This window comes from Pleurodeles waltl, chromosome 4_1, assembly GCF_031143425.1.
Source record: "Pleurodeles waltl isolate 20211129_DDA chromosome 4_1, aPleWal1.hap1.20221129, whole genome shotgun sequence".
Taxonomy (NCBI): Eukaryota; Metazoa; Chordata; class Amphibia; order Caudata; family Salamandridae; genus Pleurodeles; species Pleurodeles waltl.
The window spans coordinates 388813660-388837360 of NC_090442.1; the positions used below are offsets into that span (position 1 = coordinate 388813660).

Genomic DNA, 23701 nt, shown 5'->3' on the forward strand with positions numbered 1-23701 from the left:
TTTTTTTTTTTTAAATGGGGGGGAAAAGGGCTGCAGAAGAAGGCTTGTGTTTTTTTTTTATTTTTTTTTTTTTATTATTTTTATTTTTTTTCCTCCTACCCCCCCCAGACCCCCCCCCCCCACCCCTGCATAAAATCACCATCTTCTCAGCTTTCAGGAACAGGCAGACTTCAATCAGAAAACCACATTTTTCAACACAAATTTTGCATCTTACTAGGACATACCCCATTTTACTATTTATTTTTTTGTGTGCTTTTAGCCTCCTTCCAGTTCGTGACAGAAATGGATATGAAACCAGTGCTGGATCCCAGAGAGCTAAACATTTCTAAAAAGTAGACAAAGTTCGGAATTTAGCAAGGGGCCATTTGTGTAGATCCTACAAGGTTTTCCTACAGAAAATAACATATTGAATTGAGCTGAGAAAAAACTGCCATTTTTCTCCATGTTTTACTCTGTAACTTTTTCCTACGATGTCAGATTTGTGAAAGAAATATACCGTTACATCTGCTGAACTCTTCTGGTTGCGGGGACATATAGGGTTTGTAGGTTTATCAGGAACCCTAGGTACCCAGAGCCAATAAATGAGCTGCACCTTGCAATGGATTTTCATTTTTTACCGTGTATACAGCAATTCATTTACTGAAATATAAAGAGTGACAAATAGGTATCAATAAAACCTTTGTATTTCCAAAATGGCCACAGGATAAGGTGTTGATAAGCAGTGGTTATTTGCACATCTCTGAATTCTGGGGTCCCCATATTAGCATGTGAATTACAGGGCATTTCTCAGATAGACTTCTTTTTTACACACAGTCTTACAATTGGAAGGAAAAAATGTAGAGCAAGACAAGGGGGGAAAACACTTGTTTTGCTATTTTGTGTTCCCCCAAGTCTCCCGATTAAAAATGGTACCTCACTTGCATGGGTAGGCCTAACGCCCGAGACAGGAAACGCAACATGGACACATCACATTTTTACATTGAAAACAGACATCTTTTTTTAGAAAGTGTCTAGCTGTGGATTTTGATCTCTAGATCAGCAAGCACCTAGGGAAACCTACCAAATCTGTGCATTGTTGAAAACTAGAACCTAGGGGAATCCAGGATGGTTTTATTACCCAGAATCCTTTGCAAACCTAAAAATTTGGCCAAAAAAACACGTTTTCCTCACATTTTGGTGACAAAGTTCTGGAATCTGAGAGAAGCCACAAATTTCCTTCCACCCAGCATTCCCCCAAGTCTCTCGATTTTAAAAATGGTACCTTAATTGTGTGGGTAGGCCTAGTGCTCGCAAAAGGAAATGCCCCAAAACTCTATCTGGACACATCAAAATTTTAAATACAAATCTACCTGTTTTTGCGGGGGCACCTACGTTTTTGGTCCTGGGCTCAGCAGCCATACAGGGAAACCTACCAAATCCAGACATTTCTGAAAACTAGACACCCGAGGGAGACTAGGGAGGTGTGACTTGAGTGGATTTCCCCCAATGTTTTCTTACCCAGAATCCTCAGCAACCCTCATTTAGAAAAGAAAAGAAAAAATCACATTTTCCCCACATTTGTGTGATCACTGCACCGGGACAAATTTCCTACCACCGAACGTTCCCCTCAGCCTCCCGGTAAAAATGATACCTCACTTGTGTAGGTGGGCCAAGTGCCTGTAACAGGGAAAAGCCAAAAGCATGTAGAAATTGAGGGGGAACCAAAGCAGGTCCAAAAGGGCAGATTGGAAAAAAAACACATTTCTAGGCTGACAAGTGGGGCAAAATGTTTATTGGTATAGAAGAGTCAATGCTGGGTGGTAGGAATTTTGTGGATTCCTGCAGATTCTGGACAATTCAATCACAAAAATGTGGAAAAAAATGTGTGATTTCCAGCAAAGTTGGAGGTTTGCAGGGAATTGTGGGTAAGAAAATGGTGCGGGGTGCATGTGAAGCACACCACCCTGGACACCCCCAGATGTTTTGTTTTCAGATTTGTCTAGGTCTTGTGGATTTTTCTAGGCAGAGCTGCCAAAGTCCAAAAAGTTCAGCCCTCACCATGCCAAATGGGAGGATTTTGAGAGTTAGAGTTAGACAAGCTCTCATGGCCCAAATGTAAAACCAAAATAATCAAATGTCCTCTTGCTTGCCATGGGATAAGATGTTTTAGTGTGCAGGGGGAGTGCTGAAAAACTGTTACCCCCTTCAGTTTGGGTGGGGGCATAACCACGCCCATACTGGTTGGTAGCCACCACCCCACTATTATTATTATTATTATTATAATTTTTTTTTAATTCCCTGGCATCTAGAGGACTCTCTTCCCCCAAGTGTCTTCCCCCCCCCCTGCCCCCCCAGGGTGTGGATCGGAGGTAATTGCCCCATATGCCCACTGGTGGGCAGAACAACTTTGGCCCCATTTATTTGGGGTAAGGAGTATGGCCATATCCTCACCCTCTTATTTTGACAAACAAAATCTTCTCTGGTGGCTTTCGGCCCCCTTGGGGGCAGATGGTCTTCCAAAAATAGGCTGATCTGCCCCCAAGGGGAGCAGAAATGGCCTAAAATTAATTTTGCCTTCATGTGAACGATCCTTGCCTAAGGGGTCGCTCCCCTCACGTGAAACTGACAAAAAAAAATCCTTAGTGTCTAGTGGTGTCTGACCCCCTTTGGGGGCAGATTGGCCTAATAAAAACAGGCCGATCTGCCTCCAAGGGGGCAGAAATGGCCTAGAGTTAGTTTTGCTTCACACATATGAAGAAAAAAAATAAACACAAAAAAAAGTTCCCTGGTGTCTAGGGGGTTCTGGCCTAAAAATAAATTGCAACCCTTGCCCAAAGGGCCACTCTCCTTATGTATGTATGTATGTGTGTGTGTGTGTGTGTGTGTGTGTGTGTATATATATATATATATATATATATATATATATATATATATATATAATTCCCTGGTGTCTAGTGGTTTCTGCCCCCCTAGGGGGCAGCTTGGCCTAATAAAAAAAAAATAGGCTGATCTGCCCCCAAGTGGGGCAGACATGGCCTAAAATTAATTTTGCCTAAGGGGTCGCTCCCCACATATAAATAAAAGAAACAAAAAAAAATAATTCTCCCTGGTGTCTAGCAGTTTCTACTCAGATCCGAGCTGAAAGCTGAGCTTCCAGCACGGAGGGGTAGGCCTCTGATAAGGTCAGCGCGTGATTGTGGGCTGACGTCATCAGATGCCACGGGGGTGAGGGGAGGAAGGGGAAGCGATTCTCCTTCCATCCCTGCCCAGGGGAGGTGGGTGTGAGGCCCCCGGGTGGGGGTGGGGGAATGCTCTAGCACTTCCCCCAGGGGCGCTTATCTTGAAGTAATGGTTATATCCGAGCAGTGCTGCCCAGGATGTAACTGTTACATCCAGGGCACCCGAGAGGTTAAATAAGTCTTCATGTTATGAAAAAATATTAACTCAACACTTTTTTACATAACTGCAAAATGCAAGTTCTGCAGGCCCCACTTGGGCTAACATAAAGTCATGGCATTTCATTCAATACTACATTTTAATAGAACACATATTAATTATAAACTATCAAACGTTGCAATAGTAAGGCCTCATTAATATAAATTATACAGTTTCATTTTAAATTAAAAGCTTTGATACTGCATTCTGTGAAATTCAACAAAAGTACATTTTTATCCTTTCTGTGGGCATCTTTGAACTTATAAATGACTCATTAATCATTAGAAATTCAACATTGTTTCTATATGCAGTTAGTATAGAGTCTAAACTACATTTGAACCTCACTTTTATCCTTCTAACATGAAATGTCATATCAAAAGTACCTGTCAAACTTGTGAAATTGTAAGAAAATTGCACATTTAAAATGAATGACAGTGCAGCTTTCCAATTTAGTTTTGCACTCTTTTACATTTATAAATTTAACCTTTCTGAAGACTTTTGTGACATGCAGGTCATTACTAAAATATATGCTCTGTCTCTCCTGCGAATGTGAAATACCATGTCACAAAAGGACACATTTTCATTTCAATGATACAATTCAAACTTTCAATGGCTTTCACTGATAAGGTCTGCTGTAATCCTCCATTTTCTTGAGGTTACCATAATAAATAATTCTCCCAGTCTCCATTTCGATCCCCTCTCGCTTCTGCCTTTCGGCCTAGTCTTTTCTCTTTCCATATCTTGTATAGTTTGTAACTATGACACACAAAGCCACAATCAACAGAGGCCTCACAATAGTTACCACTACTCCTTTTCACATGTTCCCAAACCACTTACTAGTGGTTGAGAAAACACTTCCAATAGCTTTCCATGCACAGGTGGCTGTCAAACCTTTCAGTTTACTTTTCAAATCAGTCATATTTGCAATGTACTGTAAGTGCAACTTTTTACAGACTTCGCCCTTTATTGCGAGTAAGATGTCCAATGTGAGGTGTTTTTGCAAAACCATTGATCTCACTGCAACATCTCAGTGTCCATTAACAACATAGCTCTTGCAGTGTCAGTAGATAGTTTGTGTAACGTCTTAATCTTGATCATTCAAGATTAACTCCCACTGATGGAATTATGGCACCAAAAATATCTCCCACTATCTCTAAGGGACTTGCTCCTTTTTTAGCTATGGAGTTTGATTTCTCATCCCAGACTGGATCATTAACTTTGTCCACATAATACATTTTCGGAAAAACTACTTCCAGATAATATGTTCCATACCAGCCTTTTAACAGCTTGTAATAGGTGTTTCTTCCACATATGAATCAAACACCTGGTATGGCGGGATACCGGCCTTTTAACATAAAGGTCCATGTGCTTCTAAACACAAAAACATGTCTACATTCACTAGTTAATACAAAATGAGTATCTGTCTTTTGACTTTAGTCTGTGTACACATAATTTTCCTTCATGTTGCCAATCTAAGGCCATTCTTCACTGTGGCGTGTGCAGGGTCGCTTTCCCACTTTTGCAAAGCTGCTACTTTTTTCTATTTTAGCTTTCGTTGCCCTCCTTCTTTCTTCAACTTGTCCAATGAACTCTTTTTCTACCGAAGTAAATATGCATGTCAAATTATTTGTGTGGGAATATACTGTTCCAAGTGTTAGGGTAGGCTCAATGAATCCTCATCTGTTTTGTTTTAACAATGCTACTCAGGTGCTTTATAATAAGCAAAAAAAAAGGAAATACTAGGTCATAATTTGAGTAGAAGTATTGATAACATTCCTGCTCATATAATAGTTAGCAACAGACTACAAGAAATTCCATATGTTTGTGGCATTCTGTGATAAGTGATTCCTTCCTGCACTGATAAAAGGCTTTGTGTGCAAATGTAGCCATTACGAACTTCCATGATTTCAATATATTCATACAATAATTTTTAATACACATTTGATGTCTAATCTTCTGTAGAACTATCAGCTTGTAACAATCTCTCATCCTCATACAGGGGATTTTGATCTATGAATGAATCTTGCAAATTCGGGGCACTTATGACTAAATATTTCTCATTCTCAACAGGCAAACTCAATCCAACAATCAACAAAATAATCAAAAGCACACATTGTATTGCTAAACCTACAGGCACATACTTACATTTACTGCTCTTACTTTGATCAGGTTTCATGGCTTGCCTAGACTCTGACCACATTATAACTCGAATTGAAAAATGAAAGAAAAAATGTAAAGTGACTTTAATTATTTCGATGTTTCTCTCAGGCTTTTCTTTGTTCAAGCAAAGCAAATTAAAAAACAGCTCTGCAAAGATGAAAATTACTACAATTGTTCACAAATTTTTGATCTTTCAAAAAGAGGTTTATTGAGAGTTTCTATTACTTGCAAATGTTCAAAACTCTTTTACTAAGAAGTTCAAATCACTCTAATAAACCATCTGATAATTACTAATAAGCACTTTCAGCAAATAATGTCTGTGCATCAACTGGCAATGAGACTTCAAAGTTCAGTTCCAAAATATTCAGCTGGAGACAAATTGTTAACACAAAAGGCAACAAACTCCTTCTCCCAGTTATCAGTTGTGAAATAAGTCAATTCGGGAATCGGATATCTTCAACTTGGCATTCTTTTTCTCTTTGACCTCCTTTTTTATACAACCTTCAGCTACACTGTCGCTTCGATCTGATTCTTCAGTTGCTTCAGCAATAATAGGAGGTACTTTTATCACTGGCTCTGGACTATTCTCTGGCCACTGATCTACCAGTACAACTCTTTTCTATGGCACAACTAGGGTTTCAGCGTTTTCTGAGCTAGCAGGAGTCACCGGACTCTGTCTTGACCCTTCTGTACCTTCAATTGCTGTTGACTCGCTCAGAATTTCACCAGGCCATGTGTGCTCTGCATTAGCCACATGTCCAGTCCCCACAGCTTGGCCGACCTGGACTCTATCTCACTGTAACTGACCCTTCTAGAACAGGCGCTGCTTCATCAAGGGGACTTGGAACTTTGAGAGTGTGGCTTGCATGAATCCAGTTCGGAAGACCATTACACTTCACTGCTGTCGTTGCCAGAACAATCTGGTAGGGTCCTTTCCAAGGCAGCTCTAAGCATAACTTTCTTAAATGATTTTTTTCACTAGCACCCACAAACCAGGACTCTGGTTGTGGCAAAGTTCTTGTTACAGTGGTGCAGTAGCTTCTTCAACCCGGCGAGACCAAGAATGAACCACATCAGCTAGTCCTCTACAATAATCCAGTACCAAGTCATCTGTAATGTTCACAAGAGCGTTTTCTGGCACTGCAGGCAATCTCATAATGCCCCGTGATGATCTCATTTGGTGAAACGCCTGTCTTTCTCTCGGGTGTGTCTCATCAGGACAACAGGCAAAGCATCTGGCAATTTCAGTGTTGTAGACACACATACTTTTGCCAGTTGCGACTTCAATGTTCTATTTATCTGCTCTATTAATCGTGAAGCTTTGGGTCTGTAACTGCATTGCAATTTTTGCTCCACTTTTAATGCCGCACCCAATAATTTAAGAATCTCACTGTTGAAATAAGTTCCTTGGTCTGATTCCAGAGAAGTCAAAAAGCCGAGTCGAGGTGTTAGCTTCACAGTTGCAAAGCTGTTATTGAGAGAGCTATCATTCCTGCAAGTTGGGTAAGCACACTGGCATCTCAATTAAATCAAGTTATATTCTGTTGAAAGGTCCTCCTGATTTATCTATGTGACTCATATATACAACAGTGTGTTTCTGTACATCATTGACACACTACGTCAGCAACCAATGTGAACCTGGGGCTGAACCATGTTTGCCTGAATATTGTAATCTTCACTTCTCTACCTATATGTGCATGTCCATGATAATACCTTGCCATCTGGGACAATAAGCTATTGGTCAATATTGCTTTACCATCACTCAACTCCCAAACAGCATCCTCATTCCTCTGAACACAACCTGCTCTAATCAAACCCTACTTTTCTTCCCCTGTCACTTCTTCCTGCAACCTTTTAACCTCTTCCTAAGTATCAATGGCTGTCACAAAGAAATTTGGACTTGTCTCATTGCAATTTTCATAGCTCTATTCCTCATTAACTGCAATGCAGGGCACAATATCTCGCTACTTCGTGCACATAGGTATTGCCCAAGGACACATAATCATTTGACTTTTGATGTGCTGCACATTTAACAACTGCAATCAATTTGGTTATTTGGGCAGAAAAGACTTATCAAAGCCATGAAGATTCTATCACGCTGGAGACTGCAAACTCAATTATCAGCTCTTAGGTTTCCTTCAGTATCTCTTTACAGGAGTCATCAACAAATATGACATAATCATTTTCATCTAAAGGGACATATTGAATATAGAGTCTGGTTTGACACACAATTCAGTCACACTAAGACAGTCATCCTCACAATTTTTGTCTTTTTCAACTGGATGTGATGAGAGCGTACCCACTTTTAAAACATTGCATCTCCATCCAAGGATGGTCTGTTCGTAATGGGCCAAACAGATCTTTGTCAGATTATTTGGTCTTTGTTCGGGTCCAAAAAATGTCCACAGAGTGGGGGGCAAAAGCATTCAGTGGATGGCCCATAACAATGCCTTCACGCTGTTCAGTGCTAAGGCTTAAGGCAGCTATGGCCTTTAAACAGTCAGGCATCACAGCAGCCACAGGCTCAAGTGTAGCTGAAAAATAAGCTACTGGATTGTTTGCATTTCCATGCAATTGTCAAAACTGAGAGAGCACACACTATCTCTTTCATAGCAAAATAAAGAATAACATTTGATGTAACCTGGCATTCCCAGAGCTGGGGGCTTGGGACAAGCTTCCTCCAAGCTCAATGAAGGCACGCATGCATTTGTCATCGAATTGTCCCATATCAGAAGCATGCTTGTGTCAATTTTTGTAAGGGCTTGGACAAAAAAGGGAACAATTCGGAATCCATTAGTGTAAGTAGCCACCCTTTCCCAAAAACTTTCTGGCATCCCTCTGAGTAAATGGTGGATTCATCTGCATGATTGCTGAAATTATCTCTTGGGGCACCTTCCTTGCACCTTTCTCAATGTGGTGACATAAATATTTGACTTCCTTTTTACAGTACTACAAATGATTCAAAAGTGCTATTGTATCTCTCCTCCATGCTTCACATGTATTTGATGCAACCATCAAATCGTCAATGTATTTCACCAAAACTGAATGATACAGCATTTTAAGGGACTCCAATTATATATTTTTTTCTTCAAAATATTAAAAATTGATTGGCAATACCATATACCCTTGAGGCGTAAAACACCATGAGAAAACATGACTACCAAATTTAAGGGCAAAAAGGAACTGGCTGCCCCCATGGAGGGGAATGGAAAAGAAGGCTTGACACAAGTCGGTGACCGTAACCCATTCCGCTTCACAAGGAATCTGGACAAAATTGCTGGTTGATTTAGTACCACTGGACAACCGGAACATTTTTGTTCAGTTTTGTCAGATCCTGAACTATGTGATATTTTCCACTGGGCTTTCGCAATCCTGAAATAGGAGAGTTACAAGGGCTTCCCAAAATTTCCTTCAATACCGCTTACTCCACCAAATTATTATTCCTGCAATTGTCTCTGGTGTTGTATTGTAAGGCAGTACACTCTGATACACTGCATGTGGCTTCACTGCTATTGTAACAGCATTATCTTTTCCTGAAAAATCCTGAACCCCAGGAAAAGCATCTCCTGCAAATCTTCAGGCAGATCATTCAATGTCATCACTGGATACAGTGAGACAAATGGGTACTGTTCTACAATTTTACAGGTCATGTCTTCTTCCTCATTTGCTTGAATTTCTATTCTTTTGGGTATGCAGCTAATGGAACAGTTTGGCTGCACAATAAATCCCCTGAATCGCAAACCACAAATTGGGGCTTGTCTTCAAATGAACCTATATTTACTGTGATCATATTCTGTAACGAGATTTATCAACTGCTTATTTGCTACTCCTATCACCTGAATTATTTTTCCTAATAAGGACAAGTCTGACACTTCTGTTGTTCTGACAGTGGAATGTGTAGCTCGTGTGTCAACCAAGAATGACACATTGTATCCCAAAACGTTGCCTTTAAAAAGGGACCACTTTGAACTACTTATAAGGATGCAGTTAACATGAAATCCTAATCATCTACCACTGTGAAATGTCTCTGCAAATTCCTCATCACTTAAATCGATTAAAGGAAATTGTGATGCTATATGATTTGCGTTTGCCATCTGTTTCATGTTTTGCTGAGTAACAGTCACCTGCTGATCTATCATCTGGGCTTAGAGGACTTGCATCTGTTGTCCTGGGACACTTGTACATTCAGGGTCTTTGGACTCTCTGAACTTAAACTTGATTGTTACCTTGATTCTTAGCATCTTCAGCGTTCTGCACCAACATATTCACATTATTGTAGGGACATTCCCTCATCCAATGACCAAAATTTCCATATGCATGACATGGATTTTGTTTTCTTTAATGACTGAATGTTGATCAAGTTTCCACTCTGCTGTATCTGAACACCATGTCCTCTACCTCTAAACTGCGGCACATTGGTAACCTGCTGTTGCGCACCTTGCATTGCACTTCTATTCACCATCATTTGTGGGCTCTGACTTCCTTTCTGTACAGCCTTCAATTACATCACCATCAACTTTTCCCTCAACCTTTTCTGCTTCAATTTAATGCCATCGCTACCGTACCTTGCATACTGCAGGGTCTTATCAATGGATGTGTTCCGCCAAAAAATCAAATGCTGCTGATTCATTGCACTGTCTGGCTTCAATCCGTGCATAAACGTAAAACCCAAAATGGCTTTTGGCTCTATATCTTCTGTACCGCTGTGCTATTTGAAAGCTTGTAACAAACTCTCATAATAAGCATGAATTTGCTCCTTTAGTTTCCTGTGCTGTCCTGTCAATTTTACGCCAATCAATCTTTCTCTGGGACAAATCTACTTCTGGAGAACGGTAAGGAAGTGGAGTTCCCTGTGGAAACCTTGCATCAAGAACAGGTCCTGCCTGATTTAACATCGGATTTGTTTCTGCAATTTGTGTAGTTATCAAAGGTGGGACAAAAAAAAAAGCTAATCTCTCCATTTCTGAATTGTTGGAATGAACTGATCCCTTCATACCAATTTTAATTGTAGATCTCTTATCTTGCAATCAGCTCCCAAATACTAAGGACTTTGAACTGTGTGGATCTTGGAGGCGGCTTGGACTCATACAGTATTCTCAAATTAAATCTTCCATAACTAGGAAAAGCTAGGGCACCTTCTTTCTCAGTTATTTTGCACCACTTTTCTAACCAAAGGATTTCTGAAACTCCTTTTACAGAGGCTACAAAATGAAAAGCTAGGGCACCTTCTTTCTCAGTTATTTTGCACCACTTTTCTAACCAAAGGATTTCTGAAACTCCTTTTACAGAGGCTACAAAATGAGTTGGAGTACCTTTGGGTGGGGCTTCTGAACCTTCCCTTACTGGAATAAACTCATCTGACACAGAGCACTTCTTAATGCCTTGACAAATTCAATTTTTGCACAAATTCAATCAACAACAGTGAATTTCATTCGGATGCAGAAGTAATTTCAATCCCACAATCTTTTTGCAAGCGGTTCTCAACCAATAGCAACATGGTACTCTCCAACAATACCAGAGCGGCTACACAAAATGTCAGCGTTTCTCTCAGCGGCTGCAATCGCTTCTCAATTGTATCTTACACAATTGCTCACTCATATCTAATGTGATAAATTGCAAGCAAAAAAATCAACCACCCGTCTGGACACTACAGGTAGGAAATCAAACACTTTGAAAGCTGTAGGGCTACACTTCCAACTGTTGCTTCCACAATTACACAGCGAGTGAAACTTGACCAGCAATTCTCACACTGGTTGACATGGATCCCTAACATGTGCTCAAGATTCATCTAATATCAACCAACAACTCGCACTCACTCAAGGAAAAACTATTGCCACTGTCAATGACATCTCGTAACAAGGACCTCACTATAGACAATAAATGAACCAAGTGTCTTCTACACTTGTGTGTATCCCGGGATCTTAGGCTGTGAAGGAAACATCAACAACCACAGACATTTTTTAGCACAAAGCGCCACAATCACTTTGAGTATGATGACCCAGCAAAACAGTTCACAACATCACACTTCACTGTAATATTAAAGTAAAAGCATCGCAAGAGCAAAACCCTATTTATACTCGCACAACGGTCATTTGTAGAAATGATGCTGGAATTTCATCTATCTCTGGAACCGACCATGGGACGAAATGCGGGGTGGGCAAATCATGGACTGGGCAATAACATGTGGTCAATCCTAACTCCTTTACACTAAACAAAAATATGGTTCCCCCTCTTATGGGGCGAAGCCATCAGTCTGTTATCAGATCGGTGGTCGTGCCTTTTCTCCCTTCACAGGAATCAAATGCCTCATTAAGGTCGATTAATCTTTTGACCCAGAAAGATGTGCGGTGCATCAAAACAAAATTACATTAACACCACCCCATCAAATTAGACACCATGACCAATGTGGCCACGGAAAGAAATCTCCAGTCAGGCCTGAAGTTAAAAGCTTTGTCGCCCAAAAAATTCAAAGCCACGAAGAGTGAGCAAAACCACATTATAAAGGTACATAATCGCCAAGGGCTGCCCAAGGCATCTAAATACGCTGAGGCAAATTAACCTCTAGCAAAGCTAAGTATTCAAGAAGAAGAATGCATAACATCAAAATTAATATCTCAGACACAGATACTACTCGTAAATTAGGATGTACAATCCTTAGTCAATTTAAATTTATCAGAGCCAATCTTTGGCTGGGTGCAGGTCAAACCTACAGCTAACCAAATTAGGAAAATACATGTGTGGGGATGAACGCATGCAAGCAAAATACAAAAACATAAAAAGAGACAAAAATAATTCTGGCTTCAGGTCACTAACTTAAAATAGAGCATCAGAATAATGAAGTTTCTAACTTAAAGGGCATTTCAAAATGCAAATGGCAGAGCGGACGATACCTCTCTAAAGGTACAGCATTCAGGTAATCTTCATCAGCAAAACATCTGGTCAGCAGGTATTGGGAACCATAAGGAGAGTGACCAGAACTGCTCAGAGAAAAGCTGCAATCAGACTGACAACTGACCAAAGTTCCAAAATCCATTGGTATATAAATCCACAAGAAATATTCTGATTTGCCAAAGGTGTCTGTTCATATTACATTGAAGGGACAACAGCCAATTGAAATTAGTCAGCAGACATCAGTTTGCAACAGTTTGAAAATTTCCCAAGTCTGTCATGAACCCATCTCTTTTACGTGTGAATTCAAACAGGTTGTAAAAATATGGAAACAGGCATTTTATTTGTGTGTGTATATATATATATATATCACTCACACACCCCCACACCACATTTTTTACCACTTTGCACAAGAATATAAATAAAATAAAAAATAATTAATAGGGAGGTTGGAGCTTTTCTAAATGTAATTAAAGCCACACGGTGCCCATACTATATTCTGTTTGATGCCAGTGGTGTAATAAAGGCCCCCGAGGACCAGGAGGCCCCCTCAGTACAGCACCTGGCGTGAGTAAGACCAGAGGGGGGGCCCCCTTCATGTTATTTGCAGGGGCCCCCTTTCAGATTTCTTACTCCACTGTTTGGTGCACCTGCACTGCTCCCACAAATCAATCTGAGGCTACTAATTTAATTTTTAGCACCTAATTTCAAATTCCTTGACATTTACAGTACTTTTTAAATAGTTAAATTGTACCTTTAGCTGCCTCATTTTTATGCACTTTATTACTTTGCTTAGAAAATGAAATAATAGTAACAGTCGCCGTCCCCAGGAACACAGGTAGGGAACTACTTCTCTCTATATCTCTTGCTGCTACACTTAGACATTGTAATACGTCAACGCTGACAGTTCACAGTTACAGTATCCCCATAATCAGGTATTTGCCTTTATCACCAGATGAATCATATTGACAGGACCTTATTTATATTAGGCAGCTCCTTTAATTGAAAAATGTAATTTTAACTTGCCTGCTCACAGCATTTACCTTTTTGTTTTTTTTGTAATAATTCTTTAAATCTCTTCAGCAATTACTGGCCTCTTTTTTTTTTTTTTTTTAAGTTTCTTTTTATTAACACTTTGGCAAGAACATATCCTATACATCCATATACATTTCATATGAAGCATAGCCGAAAGCAATAAGTACAATCGGTGGCATCGCAGTCATAACCGGCCTTTACCAATAGACAATTACAGTTCCCTCTCCGACACCTCCCGGTCACCCTGAGACCCACAACATTTCCCATCTGGGGCTGATGTTGCAATGAGTGCGTTAGTACGTATATTTCCCCTGTAAGTGTTCCAGTGGCTCCAAATGTTCCCCCATTCACGGGGGCAGCCCCGGCCTTCATTTACCACTTTCTCTGCCGCCATGTACAAGTCCAAGTCTCTCTTCCAGTCTCTGACTTCAGGTGCAGGGATGTCCCCACAATCTTGCAATGTTTCTTTTGGCGATCATCAATCCAAGCATCATCCATGACCCCACCGCCCTCCCAAGACCTGTGTCTTCCCAGATGTTTAACAGACACCACTTGGATGAGGCAACTATTGTTACCCCCACACCTTGTTCATGCAGGCAATTACTGAGTTCCAGTAGTTTTGTAAGGCAGAGCACTCCCATATGATGTGCAAAAAAGATCCCTCCTGACCACACCCCCTCAGACAACGAGCATCATTTGTCTATTCTGGCCTTAACCGTGCCTGCGAGGTAGGACCTATGCAGGATCCATAGCTGCAGCAGGCAAAACTGGGCTCTAATTCCCAGCTCACGTGGGGAAGCCAGCGCTGCACACCATTCTTCCTCCTGGTCCATTCCTTGAGTTATATAATTTTAGTGTTCTTATTAGATTAAAATGTCTGATTTAGGAGAGAACGCTGAGATTTCTTGATTAAGAGCTGATCAAAAAGCTAACTAAGCATGAGATGCGTTCTTCTGTAAGAGAGACCCTCGATCAGGTCATATGTATGAGAGGTTCTCAAACGAGGGGGATCATCAATCCGTTTTAGCAGAAATGTCTGCTCAGGACAGCAAAGAGGGTAATAGGAAAAGAATATCAAAGTACATTGACCATGTTGAGGGAGAGGCCATAGCCTATAAAAATGTGAGGTCCAAGCACCTTGAGGAAAGTGGGAGGTTTAAGCACCTGAAAGAATTGGAGGTCTAAACTCCTGGCAGGGTATGGGTGCCCCATGCAGCACAAAACTGAAAGCTGTCCACAATGGACCCAGGTGTCCCAAACGACATTCAGGTTTCTGATGTAATTGAGGAAAAACATCTTATGAAAAACCCTTAGATGAATAAGTTTTGGATCCAGATCACAGGGATTTCAATCAGGATGAATTCTTTATGGAAGATGATACACCCTCCATCGCCAAGGGTGTAGTCCAAGATCTCCTAGGAGAGGAAATGTTTTTTTCCAGACAATATCAATCACCCTAGGAGTGCTGAATGGTGGTCGCTGGACCATAATAGCCAAGTTCATTAAAAAGTGGATTCCGAATCTACTCGAAGAGTCCAGAACGTTTTAAAGGCCGAATGCTCATGGTCCGTTAAACGTTAAAAGGTATGTCTTACCCCTAATTTAGATCCAGACCTCATCACCTTCCTTTTCAAGCTGGGTAGAGACCTAAGGAAAGGGCTTGAGAGATCCTTTAATCATGCCAGGGCAGCCTCCTTCACGTGGTTAGGCCCCTGGCGAGAATTATTGACAAGGTTGAAGAGGATCACATCATTGAAATCCCATTGGATATAAACTTACTCATAGGATAAAGCCAAAGGGCTATGGTCCTCCCAAAGAATGCAAATGCCGGCCTTAATGCTGAGAGGTGTAGAGTTGTGCTAATGAAAATAAATCCAAAGCTTGGAGATCTTGCTGACAGATGGAACCTTCCGAGAACCCCCAAAGGCCTTCTCTTTGGCGAGGACATGATTAAAACCCTGAGCAAGTATGTTGTGACATTTACTGCACTCAACTCCAGAATGAGTGATTTTTTCACCCTGATGGTACTGACCAACATTTGATTTCCTTTGTTAAACCCTTCAAAGCGGTTACTACGGCTACGATTGTTAAATGGAGTATGCAATCCGCTGGCATAGATTTACAGAAATTTCTAGCTCATTCTATGAGGGGTGCAGTAGCCAGCCATTTATTTTTTTTAAAGCTAATTGGTCTAATTCCTCTACCTTTGCAAAACGTTATTGTAAACCAATTGAGCACACGTCTGTGGTGCTCAGGGGCTACAAACATGCATAATGGTAGCCTCCAGGCTTGCAATAAAATAGCTATTCTCCAAGCTAATTGCCAGGAGAATCTGAATTCCATTAAAGACACGGACGCTAACATTATCCCACCCTCCCAGCCCTGTATTTTGGGTTTTATGTTTAAAAACAATAATAAAAAAAGGGAACGGAGAGAAATTGATGAATAATATTTTATTGCTATGAATTGCACTTTATCTGTTTGTATACATTTATTTGGTCAATCGATTGAATTTGTTTTTTTTGTCTTTGACATTGTATTGTCTGAGATTTTAATATTCTTTCTTTGTTGCAGAGAATACCCAATAGTTGGTCTACTATTAGAAGACTTGTTTCTCTGACGTTCTACATTTCAACTGGCTTCATTTCAAGTGGCTTCCTTATCTCAGTTCATCTTTAATGGATACAGTATCTTTAGCATTTAAGAGGCCGATTGTTGTCTGCATGGGCTTATTATATGCATTGAATGTTCTGTCCTAGAATCCTTTTAATTTGTTAACTTCTTTCAAGTGCTGCATGGAGTGGCATTAAAGGAAAAATGCATAATGTTAGCCTCCATTCCTTCAATAAAATTCAGATTCTCTTGGCATTTAATTTGGAGAATCACTATGGTAGTAAATAATTGCAAAATAAAGTCTTCAAATGTAGTTATAGAAAGATAGGTTTTTTCCAAGCAATAGATTCCAACCACCATCAGTGTCAGTTTCTTCTTTCTCTGCCTCTCTCTCACAAATATAGATTCATGTAGAATCAGCTACGACCTAAGCAAATACCATGCAAGAAAAGACTTGATATCACAGGTACATTTGATGAGATTAAAATGATAATATATTTGGTTTATGATGAGGTTCAATGACTCATTTAGCCGATCATCTGTGCAAACATAACTCAGACATTTAAAAAAAGCCTGTATAAGTCTTTGGCTTTCTATGCTCCCTGCCTATCTACACATTCATTCCATGCATTGCTCATACAGCCTAAGGCTCTCATACCTCTCTTTTCCTAATTCAGTTTGACAAACAACCTAACGTATGGGTGGGTTCAGACTGTTCCTGGTCAGATCACGGAGACACTCCTCTGTAGTCACACATTCATCAAGAGGATATAGCTTCAAAAACACCTTATTGCCGACTGCTGAACTGGCCCCCTTATTTCTTATTCCAGGAAGGTCAGTGTCTCTGCTCACGTTACTTAGGGTGAGCCATATTTGGGAAGTGGATCCATCTCCAGGGCCTGCCTCACTTTCATTCATATATTTATGTATTTGTTTTGCTGAGCATCTCCTCCTGTGGCCCATGCTTTTTTTTTTTTTTATGTCTTGCCTAAAGACAGCTTTTGCTGTCTTGCCAGCCTTTTGTTTTCCAAAACATATCATCCAAAAAAATACATGCATATAAAGGGACTCCCAAACAGCACTCTTCAACATTGGTCTGTTTGTGTCACTCAAACTATATCACCCCCAGCAGAAGGTATAGATCAACAGACCAGCCCTCTCCAGCAATTGATGCCTTTACTTTGAGTGATTACGTTTTGTCCTTGCACATGTTCACATACACATAAAAAATAGTTCCCCATAAAACACATTTTTTGTCACCTGCACAGTTCCCAATGAATGATAGTCCTTATGTATAGCAGAGTTACATGAACTATTTTCATAACTCTGAAGACCTTTATTGTTAATGACCATGTTTATTCCTCACTATAAACCAGATTTGGTATATTTATTTATCCTACTGAAAAGTCATTAGAGTAGGTCAAATGTACATGCAGATTTCTATGTTGAATACACCTCCATAAGTTTGTGATTGAGATTTCAACTTATTGAGGGAGCCCTCTAGTAACTACTTGTGGAACTACATCAACCTTATTAGAATGTTGTACCAGCACTGTCAGGATTCAGAAAACATGCCTCATAACTCACTCAAAACGTATAACCACCAAAACATAAATAGCAAAAATAAGTTGTTTATGTGCACTTGTGCTTACCAGTGAATAAAAGTTACTCTAAATAGTAAGTTGTGATCACAAACGTAAAATAAAAATAAGAAATATACTGAGATATTAACCACATCGCTACTACTCTTTTCTCCCCACAGCAGTGCTAAGCTTTTTTTGGGTATTTGGGGGTAGTTCACGCTTAGGCCTCCATAAAGTTGGTCCACATAAGCCATCCATGTCCAATTTGCGTCCTTTTTTACAAACATCCTGGGGATTCTAAAGGTGCCCAGGGTTTGTGGATTCCCCTGGAGGGGACTAAAAAATTAGCCAAAATAGGGGAAAATGGCAAAAAGTGCTCCAGGTGAAAGTGTCTGTTTTTCCCTGCAAATGGCATCAACAAAGGGTTTTCAGTTCTAAAGTCACCATCTTCCCAGCTTTCAGGAACAGGCAGACTTGAATCGGAATACCACATTTTTCTACAGTTTTGGCATTTTACTATGACATTGCCCATTGTTTCCTTCTTTTTTTTTTTTTGTTTTTTTTTTTTTGCTTTCAACCTCCTACCAGCTAGTGGTAGAAATGGGTGTGAAACCAATGAAAGATTTTGGACAGCTATACATTTCTGAAAAGTAGACAAAATTCGGAATTCAGCAAGGGGTAAATTTTTCTTCTTATAGATCCCTCAAGGTTTTTCCAAATGAAGTAACAGTTGAAATGAAGAACAATACTGAATTTGTGTTGGAAAAAAAACTGCCATTTATGTCTGTTCACATCTGTAACTTCCAACTATGGCAGAATTTCGAAAGCAATATACCATTACTTCAGCTGGACCCTTCTGGTTGCAGGTGTGTATATTTAGGGGCTGTAGGTTCACCAAGAGCCCTAGGTACCCAGAGCCAATAACTGAGCTGCACCTTGCAATGGTTTTTCATTGTGTACCAGGTATACAGCAATTGATTTCCTGAAATATAGAGTGTGAAAAATGGGTATCAAGGAAATCTATGTATTTCCGAACTGGGCACAAGATATGGAGTTTAGAAGCAGTTGTTGTTGTTTGCACATCTCTGAATTTAGGGATATCCATACTAGGATGTGAATTAGAGGACATTTCTAAAATGACTTCTTTCTTGCACACTGTCTTATATTTGGAAGGCACAAAGGCAGAGAAACACAATTGGTAATAACACTTGTTCTGCTATTCTGTGTTCCCCAAAGTCTCTCTATAAAAGTGGTACCTCACTTGTGTTGGTAGGCCTAGTGCCCACGACAGGAAACTGCACAAAATGCAATATGGATACATCAAATTTTTCCACGCAAAACTGACCTGTTTGTTGCAAAGTGGGTAGCTGTGAATTTTGTGGCCTACCTCAGCTGACACCTAAAACCTAGCAAACCTGTACATTTCTGAAAACTACACACCTAGGGGAATCCAGGATTGGGTGACTTGTGTGGCTCTTACTAGATTGGTTTTCCCAGAATCCCTTGCAAACATTAAAGTTAGACAAAAAACACATTTAACTCACATTTCTGTGATGGAAAGTTCTGGAATCTGAGGGGAGCCACAAACTTCCTACCACCCAGCGTTCCCCATGGACTCCTAATAAAAAATGATACTTCACTTGTGTAGGTGGGCCCAAGTGCCTGTGACAGGGAAGGGTCAAAAACATGTAGAAATTGTCCAAAAGGGCAGGTTCTTTTCATATCCTTTTAGGCTGACTCTGCTTTAGGCTCCCACACAAATGGTGCAGAGTTTTTATCACTAGAAATGGGGCAATGCTGGGTGGCAGGATTTTTGTGGATTCCGGAAGTTGCCATCATAGAATTGTAGGACAAATGTGTGATTTCAGGCAAAGTTGGAGGTTTTCAGGGCATTGTGGGTAAGAAAATGGTGTTGGGTGTATGTGAAGCACAGCACTCTGGACTCCCCCAGATATTTTGTTTTCAGAAGTGTCTGGCTCTGATAAGTTTTTCCTGATGGCAGCGTTCCCAAGTCCAAAAAAGTGCAGCCGCTCACCATTGCAAGTGGGACAGTATTCAGAGATGCCAAGCTTTCTTGTCCCATATGTAAAATCAAAATCTAAAAGAGTCAAATATCCTGTTGCTTCTCATTGGGATGAGATGCTTTAGTCCACAGGGCAGAAAGACTGTTGCCCCCTTCAGTTGGGGTAAAGGAATGCTTCTTGGGGTCTAATGGGCTTTCTGGCCACCCTGGGGGGGGGGGGGGGGGAGGGGAGGAGGCAGATCAGGGGTAATAATCCCCATCTGCCTCCCAGGAGGAGCCAGTTTATTTGGGTGGGGGGGGGGGGGGGATTGTCATGCCCATTCTGGACAGCCCCTACCCCTACACTACCAAAAGAAAAAAATGGGGGCTGTTGCCATCATCTGCCCCCACTAGGGATGGCAGAAAGACTGCCTATTTCTAAATTTACAAAAACAATGAATCCCTGGTTCCTAGTGGGCTTTCTGCCCCTCCCCCACCAGGTGACCTATTGCCCCACAGGGGTGGGGGGCAGAAAGACTAAATATGTGCAAAAACACCAGGAAGACCAAAAGCCCTCGCCCAAGGGTCGGCTCCCTCCCACCCCAGTGTCTAGTAGGCGGATCCCTGCTTGGACATTACGCTCCTGTGGTGATCCCCCAATCAGGCACCCACTAGGACCTCTCCTGTTTGCCAAGGTGCTTGGGGGGCTAAGATAGCTCCACAAGCACCAAGAGCGGAGAAAGTGAAAAAGCCGATCGGTTCATTTCACTTTCAGTTTCAGTGAAATGTTGGTGTGCGCTGATAGTCATGTCACTGAAACAAAACAAAACAAAACAAAAGAATAGCCTTCCCCCATCTCCTGAGGCTGTTTCTTTCAGCAGGGAATCCCTCTGGTGCCCAAACCAGAGGGATTTCCTTTGCCATGTGCGTGGGAGCTGTCTGACAGAAACAAGCACTGTGGTGGCAGATGGCTCCCAACCGTCAGACGCACAGAAGGGGTTAAGAATTAGCTTTGACAAATACTTATTCCTGTGGAAAATAAGCACAAATGATTAAAATAGCAAAAGTGTAAATGCAAATTTCTGTGCGGAAGCTGTACCCCCTCAACTGGCTGATCATTTGAACCTGTCTTCCAGAAGATTACCCATTAAATCAAACTTCCACAGGAGCAGATGCCTTTTACACAACTCCCTCCAACAGATGCGTGCGCAGGCTTTAACTGATTTTCTGAACCCTGCATCCACTAGGGGAGAAAGGGGACTGGGAATAGAAAAAGAGAGACCGCCTCCAGATCCAGTTCCAGCCTCTGTTTCCCACTTGAAGATAGGATATTCAGTGTGTGTTTCTGAAAACCTGCACTTTTCTTCTTATTGGGATTTCTATAAAGGAAGGACCGACGGTCGTGTGATAAGAACATAGATAAGTACATTCCTACTGCTGATTCACCCAATTCTATCGTTCTCTTAACCTGGATCTTTTGAGAGACTAGCCTCTCTCTAAGAGAGCAATGTTAACTTAATATCTTATCTCCAGAAGCCAGAGGTTGCCAAGGTTCTCTGGAGAACAGTTCAAAAGTTCACAAAAAATACAAACTACTAATGTCTTTTACAGGAAACGAAAACTCCTTCTCAAAGTTCAGTTTTCTCAATAGGCCTCTAGAAATTAGTCTGAGCACTGAGGTTTGTCTCGAAGACCGACAAATAAGCAAAGATATATATATATTGCTTAAAGTACTGTTAAGCCAAAACTAATTCTCCTCAGAAAGCCGATAGCCAGTTTTTGTAAGAATGAAAAAATTCAGCTTCTTCAAAAGGGAAAAAGTAGATGGTGTGCACACCGTAACAAGAAAAATAATTAATTTCTCAAAACTGGAAGAATTCTCTATGAAATGAAGCACCTCAGGAACACTGCTGATTCTCCTCCAGTTAAACCTGAAAAAGCTAGTTCTAATAACAGCCTCCGCTGGAGTGAGGACGCCACTGCAACCTACGTTGGTACGAGGAAAATGGGAATAGTTTTTGCTGAGGGAAGAACTTAATGCTGGAAATAGTTTTACTGACACTGGTGCTTCTGACTGGAGCTGGACCTCTATTAATTGTAGCCTTGTGTGAATTTCAATGCTTTTGCATTTGTCTTTTGACAACACCTAGTGACGACTAGTGGAACTGCAGCCTGATGTAAGAATGTCAGTTAGTTTGACGGACTCATAGTAATGGTGGTTCAAACTGTGGCTTAATGTTAGAAAATCAGTGCATTTGACTTGTGAGGAACAACTAGTAATAACTGTGGAACTGCACCTTCATGAAAGAATATAAATGCTTTTACATTTGACTCTGCCCTTGAGGAACTGCAGCTCTGAACAGGAATTTTGAAGATTTAGCATATGACCTAAGAGAGACATCTAGTAACCATTTAAGGAATTACAGGTGTGAATATATGTATCTCTCACCACATATCCTTTATCTGTTGGTTTGCATTTTGCTTCTTCCTACCATAGCATAAGGCAGTGGGCATTTTACTGGAATATAAATATAGTTACATTCAGATAAACAGTTCACCAAAAGCATGGTAGATGGAACTTGAATTAACCAGTGATTGCTAGTACCTTTATATACACTGGGTTGGCTTTGCAAGTGTTACGTAATTATCAAGACACTTATTGAAAATTGTGATATTGATTCATCAACATAGGCATATTTACTTATCCTTTTGAAATCAAAGACAATTTATGAGGGTAGCAAAAGTGAAGGTGCACACTCAATTTACACCTAATCAGCTTTGTCAAAGATATTTGAAGCAGTTGTTTCTGAAACAAGAGAGCCATTTAGTAACAGGAGTTATTGCAGTTTTATGACTGACTTTTTAAGCGGTTGCTTCTGACTTGAGAAGAACATCTAGTAAAGTTATAAAGTCTTGTTAAAGACTTCACACTTTCTTCTGCCTTGAAAAGGACATCTAATAATTAGTTGAGTTTCTGTAGCTAAGTGAAAGGCCAGACCAATTGGCTTTTCCATTGCTTGTTTTTATTTTTTTGTGTAGGGCACCTGCCCAGTCATTTGATCCAACTACATCTTTGTTTTTACATTTCCACCTGTTTCAAACATGTTTCATCTTGCACTGAAGCTCAGGTAGGGAGCAGGATGTGCCACAACAGTTAAGGCTGCATACTAGTGACAACTAGTAAACACAAAGCAACTAGTGGAGCACTCGAAATGTATGATGAGTAAAGTATCAGTTATACTGGATTCATAGGTCTAAAGGTTGTGATACAAGGTAAATCCAATATGCAGACAAAGTTTTAAAATACAATGTAGAATTGATATGTGGCAAAATGCAGAATGAAACTTCTTTAATTGTCAGACTTATATTCATAGCAAAATACAATCTGTAATGACTATTGTTCCAGAATATTAGAATACATCGGTGTAAAGACCAAAATAATGGATTAAGTATCTCAGTAATGAATTCCGTTTGCAACAGTTTAACAGATTAGACAATGGAATCCAACAAGAATAACACAAGTTCATCCAGAAACAATCTCATTTGTCAATACAAAAAACAACTGATTGTATTTACAGAGTTCAGCCAATTCAACAATTGGATACAGAGTAAGTTCATCCAGGAGCAGACTTGCTTGTGAGTGCAGAATTCAGCCGACACGTCTTCTGTCCTATAAAGGGCTTTATCAAGGCTGATTGAACAATATTAAACATTAAAAATGAATTTGACAAATAATATATATACAATTTACCAAATATTTAAAACCATATATCTAAGATATACCAATATGTTAGTACCATATGTGACAATCCGGGTGTCATATTAGTAATTAATTAATTAAGTATTGTGTAATACAATAAGCCACATACCATAACAAGCATCAAAAGAGTGTATAAGTTTAGATTAAGAGAAACCTTCCGACTAGATGCCAATTACAATCAAAAGTAAACAAGACCAAAAGACAGATGAAGAATTATAAGGGGAAACAATGCTAGTATGTAGAGTA

The 23701-nt window shown here is 40.3% G+C and overlaps 1 protein-coding gene across 2 annotated transcripts in view; it reads left to right on the plus strand.

Annotated features, from left to right (window-relative positions):
• Nucleotides 1-23701, plus strand: part of IRAG2 (inositol 1,4,5-triphosphate receptor associated 2) — an 871311-nt gene that overhangs the window by 38714 nt on the left and 808896 nt on the right. The gene's annotated exons all lie outside the window — the stretch shown is intronic.